Genomic DNA, 6,747 nt, shown 5'->3' on the forward strand with positions numbered 1-6,747 from the left:
TACTGCTTTATCTGTTCTCTTGCTTGATGAAATTGATCTGATGAATTGATATCATATTCTTCACTGATGAAGTATATGAGTTTGTAAGTTGCACTAATTCATCTGCAGGATGATCAACCCAAAGCCACCGAGTGGGTCCTCGATAGTGGATGTACAAATCACATGACTGGTGACAAGAATCTATTGATGGATGCTCCCTTATCACCATCGCATCTGAAGCATATCATCTTCGCTGACAAAGGCAAAAGTCAGGTATTGGGTCTAGGTAAGGTTGCGATCACAAAGGATCGACACATGGACAAAGTCATGCTTGTCGAGTCCTTAGGATACAACCTCATGTCTGTCTCAATGCTTTGTGATCTTGATATGGTTGTTGTCTTTGGCAAGTACCGTTGTGTTGTGGTTATGGAAGCTGACAATTCCAAAGTCTTCGAAGGCTTTAGGAGAGGAGACCTGTATATTGTTGATTTCTCTATAGGACCGCAACCAGCCGTGTGTCTACTTGCAAAAGCTTCAGAAGGCTAGCTCTGGCATCGACGACTTGGTCATGCAGGCATGAGGAATTTGCACACGCTTGCGAAGAAGAAGCATGTCATTGGCATCGAGAATGTCAAATTCCTCAAGGATCACTTATGCGGATCCTATGAAGCTGGGAAGATGACAAAGGCTAAACATCCAGCGAAGACTATCATGATCACCACTCGTCCATTTGAATTGCTTCACATGGATCTCTTCGGTCCTAACCATTATTCTGCAGTCTCAAATGATGCATCTCAATATGGCTTTGTTATTGTTGATGATTACTCTCGATACACATGGGTACACATTGTTACTTACAAACATGAAGTGCAGGAAGTCTTCAAACGATTTTCCTTGAGGGCTTCAACCAACTTTGGTGTGAAGATCAAGCACATCAGAAGTGACAATGGAACTGAGTTCAAGAATTCTGGTCTTGATGACTATCTTGATGAACTTGGTATTACTCATGAGTTATCTGCTCCTTATACTCCTCAGCAGAATGGCGTCGTGGAGCGCAAGAATAAGACTCTTGCTGAGATGGCTCGCACTATGCTTGATGAATACAAAACGCCTCGTCGTTTCTGGATTGAGGCAATTGATACTGCGTGCCACATCATCAACAGAGTATATCTTCAAAAATTCTTCAAGAAGACTGCCTATGAACTCCTCACTGATAAGAAACCCAATGTAAGTTATTTCAAAGTCTTCGGTGCTAAATGTTGGATTAGAGATCCTCATCACAACTCAAAATTTGCACCAAAAGCACATGAAGGTTTTATGCTTGGTTACGGAAAGGACTCGCACACCTACAGAGTTTTCAACAACGTTCTTCACAAGGTTGTTGAAACTGTAGATGTGCGGTTCGATGAAACTAATGGCTCGCAAAGAGAGCACCTACCTTCTGTGATAGATGAACCAACACCTGAGGAAACTATCAAGTTCAAGGCTACTGAGGATGTCATTCCTACTGAGGATCTGCTGAAGAATTCATTCCAGAACATGAAGAATGTCGAGCTAATGCACCTGAAGAAAATACTGAAGAAATGGTGCTGAAGAAAATGCTGATCAAATTCCTCAACGACAACCCGCTCATCCTCGTGTTGCAAAAGATGTGCAAGTTGAAAAGATCATCAATGACATTAAAGCGTCAGGTCCTCTCACACGCTCAAAAGCTTCACATTTATTTAACTTTTGTGGGCACTATGCTTTTGTCTCTATCATAGAGCCCACTGCTAAGGTAGATGAAGCATTTCTGGAGCCTGAGTGGATTCAGGCCATGCAAGAAGAATTACATTAGTTTGAGCTCAACAACGTTTGGGAACTGGTTAAACGTCCAGATCCTCGCAAGCACAATATCATTGACACAAAATGGATCTATCGCAACAAGTAAGACGAAAATGGCCTTGTGGTAAGGAATAAGGCACGGCTTGTAGCTCAAGGCTACACACAGGTTGAAGGAATTGATTCCGATGAAACTTTTGCACCTGCTGCTAGACTTGAGGCTATTCGCATATTACTTGCTTATGCTAACCATCATGATATCACTCTATATCAAATGGATGTGAAAAGTGCATTCCTCAATGGTAAGCTTGAGGAAGAAGTATATGTTGCTCAACCCCCAGGTTTTGAAGATCCAAAGCATCCTGACAAAGTCTTCAGACTCAATAAGGCCCTCTATGGCCTCAAGCAGGCCCCACGGGCGTGGTATGATACTTTGAAGGAATTCCTTATGAAGAAAGGCTTCAAACCCGGTTCACTCGACCCTACTATTTTCACTAAATCTTATGATGGTGAATTGTTTGTGTGCCAAATATATGTTGATGATATTATCTTTGGCTGTACTGACCAACGTTATAGTGATGAATTTGCCTATATGATGAGTGAAGAATATCAAATGTCTATGATGGGAGAATTGAAATTCTTCTTAGGTCTTCAAATTCGCCAACAACGCAATGTCATATTCATATCTCAGGAGAAATACCTCAAGGATGTACTGAGGAAATTCGGCATGCAAGATTGCAAAGGCGTCAAAATTCCTATGCCCACAAATGACCATCTGTGCACTGATGAAAATGGTATCGACTTTGATCATAAGGTATACCGCTCCATGATTGGTTCTTTATTGTACTTATGTGCATCTAGGCCAGATATTATGCTTAGTGTTTGCATGTGTGCCCGATTTCAAGCTACAGCGAAGGAATCACACCATAAGGCTATGAAGCATATTCTTCGATATCTAGCTCACACACCAACACTTGGATTATGGTACCCCAAGGGCTCGGCTTTTGATCTCATTGGATATCCTGACTCTGACTATGCTGGTGATCGTGTGGACCGCAAATCAACATCTGGTACATGTCATTTCCTCGGACGATCTTTGGTCTGTTGGTCCTCGAAGAAACATAACTGCGTATCACTATCTATTGCTGAAGCTGAGTACATTGCCGCTGGTTCTTGCTGTGCTCAATTGCTATGGGTGAAGCAAACTCTCAAGGACTATGGCGTCAACATGAAGAATGTGCCTCTCTTCCGTGACAATGAGAGTGCCATCAAGATTGCTCACAACCCAGTTCAGCACTCGAAGACAAAGCACATTCAGATTCGTCATCATTTTCTTCGTGATCATGTGTTGAAGGGCAACATTTCTATTGAGCATGTGAAGACTGAAGAACAGCTAGCCGATATCTTCACAAAGCCCTTGAATGAGAAGAGATTTAGCAAGTTGCGGTGTGAGCTAAATATCTTAGAATCTTTGAATGTTCTTTGAAAAGGACACTCATCCTAACACTTATGCAAAATTGATGACTTAGATGTGCAACACATGAATAAACGTTTTTCTTCAATCAATGAAGAATAACACTCTAAGTGTGAAGAAATTAACGAAGAATTTGATTCTCAAAACCCTACGACAATTATACGCAGTGTCTGAAATCATCATTCTTATATGGTGGGTCACGCCACCACCAAAAGTTGAAAATCCTCAATTTGAGTTTTTTTTGTGTTGAAATTCCTCAGTTCAAATTCTTCAACTTTGCATTGTCTTCAGTGTTATATATATATACAGACGGTCTATTCTGCTAATATTAGCAGAATAACTATTTTGCACACCACTTCGGCACTGCACGCTCAACAGAAGCGCACTGCATCATTTTGACGACGAGCACTGCAATAGAGACTAGTGAACTTCTCGTCGGAAAAAACTGCACGCGTTATTTTTTCGGTACTGTTTTCACTCTAATTTTTTAACCGTTTATCGGAATGAGGCGTGTAATATACCATTGAAAAGCTATGGATTAGGCGCAACTTCGACATGTTGAACACTTTTCGAGATTCCACACGGTTTAAGAGCAGTTTTGAAAATAGTGCGGTGGATGACGAGTGGCAGCGAGCGTTTTTTCGTGTTTTTTTCTAAACCGCTTGTTGGAATGAAGCAAATGATACGCCGTTGGATAGATATCGTCGAGACGCATCTTTTTCATATATAAATCTTTCTCTAATTCATTACGGTTTAAAAGCAGTTTCAAATTTACTAAATCGCGGAACTCTGTTTTTCAAAAATTTTGAAATTTTCGGTACTGTTTTTGCTCCAGTTTTTGAACCGTTTGTCGAAACGAGGCGTGTAATATGTCGTTGGAAAGCTATGGACAAGGCGCAACTTCCATATGTAGAAATGGTTTTGAGATTACTTATAGTTTTAAGTTAATTTTGAAAATCGTGCGGTGGACGACGAGAGGCAGCGGTCGTTTTTCGCGAAATTTTACAAACCGTTTGTCGAAATGATTCAAATGATATGCCGTTGGAAAGATATCGACGAGACGCAACTTTTTCATGTAGAACACTCTCTCTAATTCCTTACGGTTTAAGAGCAGTTTTAAATTTACCGAAATGCGGGCACTCTGTTTTTCGCGACACCCAAATCGACGTGGGTACTGCATCAGACAGAAAAGCGCACTGCTTCAGACTAAAAACCGCACTTCATCAGACAAACAAGTGCATTGCATGGTTTCTTTTTTGTGGGACGCAAATTTTCCTAAACAAGGTGGAGTGCACTTCATGTGAGTGTTGGTGAACCATAATACTATGAAAAGTGAACCTCGAGACTACCGTAAACGGGCCACGACACCGCACTTCATCAGACGAACAAGTGCACTGCATGTTTTCTTTTTTGTGGGACGTAAATTTTCCAAAATGAGGTGGAGTGCACTGCTTCAGACTAAAAACCGCACTTTAGCGGACAGACAAGTGCATTGCATGATTTCTTTTTTGTGGGACGCAAATTTTTCCAAACGAGATGGAGTGCACTTCATGTTAAGTGTTGATGAACCGCAATACTATAAAAAGTGAACCTCGAGACTACCGTAAACAGGTCGTGACACTATCGAAAATGAACTGCTTGAGCTTTTTCCAAACTCAATATTTTTTACATGCGTAGACCGGGCAAGTGGACCGCAGGGACTGAGCAAGTGAACCACATGTAATGAGAAGTGAGCTGCTTTCCGAGGTCATAGTTAGTGAACCCATAAAGACTAAAGAACTGCTTCGTTGGTGAGAGTAAACCCTGCGACAGAAACTAGTGAACTACATCTAAAAAGGAATGGACTTCTTTGTGATGTTTTTTAATTGCCATTTTACAAAGGAAACCACAGGAGTGCACTGCACGCATACAGACAACCGCATTGCAAGCATATACACAAGTGAAACTGCCACGTATGACAATACAAATTGTTTTCTCAAAAAACATGAAGTGATGGGGTGCACTACACACATACACACAATGCATTGCAAGCATACACAAAAGGAACTGCACGCGCATGATGCTCGGGGTCGTTATCTTTGTCGGCGAGTGGTGTTTAATTTTCCTTCTTTTTTCCCACACAAGTGAAAAAAATCCCTGCAACACAGAACAGAAGTAAACCACCGTTGCACACCGTTCAAGTGAAACATAGCAAGAAAAAAAGTGCACTACAGGGGAAAATAAGTGAATTTCTTGTGTATTTTTTTAGAAATTGAACCACATTGCTTCAGAGTTATCTGCAGTGCACTAGGGAAGAAATGGATCGCAGCAGCCTCAGGAATTTCCTATCCACGCATGGAAACTGCACGCCGCGCCCTACCAACTGCTCGACGCCGCGCCAGGAAATTTGGTCAATTTTTCATTTGACAGCGAACTACAAAACAAGATTCAGTGAGCTTCAACACAAAAATCAAATTAACTGCAACAATTGGAGGAGAGGCGGATAGGGCTCTGCCTTGTGCCATGAGCAGCAGCAGCAACCTTCAGCGGCGGAGCAAGGAGCACCCGTGCCGTGGGGTAGGTGGATCCGGTTGCCGTAGACGTGGATCTCGGGCAGCGCAAGGACGGATGCGTAGGAGCCGAGGAGGTTACTCCTCGCCGCAACCCTCACTGGTGGAAGGAGAGATGCAGGGATCCGGTGATGATGAGGGGAGGGACGCGATGGAGGAGATCCGGCCGGGCCTCCACGGGAACCGGCGCGGGGGCTCAACAAGGATGGGCCGATGTGGGGTGGGAGGAGGTAGGTGGAGGAGGATCCCGCCGGATCCGGTGGCCGCGGGAGGAGCCTGAAGATGGGAAAGCCACGGCGGGGGCGGTATGCCCGGATCCACGCCGGCAGTTGCGCTGGGCACCTGGGAGGAGGGAGGTGGCCGGCTCAGGAGGTCGCATCCGGGTAGGTGGCCGGACGGGGGTGGGAGGAGGATCCCGCCGGATCCGGTGGCCGCAGGGCGGTGGTGGGAGGAGGCACCACCGGATCCGGGACGGTGGCTGGCTGGGAGGCGGCGGTGTGGGGTGGGGGTGGGGGCGCCGCGCCGAGGGGTCATGGCCGGGGCGGTGGCTTGCTGGGAGGCGCCGGTGCGGGGAGAAGGTGGGGTGGGGGATCGAGGAGAAGGTGGGGAGTGGGGTGCGCGTGGGTGGAGGTGGGTGGGGTGGGCTGTTTGTTTCTGTTCTGTTCGGGTGGGCGGGCGTACGGGTGTTATCAGAATAAGAAGAAGTGTTGTTAGAATAGATCCATATATATATATATATATATATATATATATATATATATATATATATATATATATATATATATATATGAGTTTATGTCATCTACAGCATTCATTTATGACTATTTCTTCAAGTTGATTTTTCTGCTAAATGAATGTGATTGGACCCTTCCCTCTCTATGCTATACTCAACCTAATCTGTTCACAAATTCTTTATGTGCGTTT

General features: G+C 44.0%; 1 long non-coding RNA gene across 1 annotated transcript; it reads right to left on the minus strand.

Moving 5' to 3' along the window:
• Window positions 1-5,098: 5,098 nt before the first annotated feature.
• Window positions 5,099-6,493, minus strand: LOC125506213 (uncharacterized). Its single transcript, XR_015602915.1, has 2 exons — window positions 5,769-6,493; window positions 5,099-5,687 (listed from the first exon to the last, which is right to left on the minus strand). It is a non-coding gene; the product is annotated as an uncharacterized LOC125506213 (long non-coding RNA).
• Between the last annotated feature and the right edge of the window lie 254 nt (window positions 6,494-6,747).

Source organism: Triticum urartu, chromosome 5A, assembly GCF_056163025.1.
Source record: "Triticum urartu cultivar PI428250 chromosome 5A, HENAU_Tu73, whole genome shotgun sequence".
Classification (NCBI taxonomy): Eukaryota; Viridiplantae; Streptophyta; class Magnoliopsida; order Poales; family Poaceae; genus Triticum; species Triticum urartu.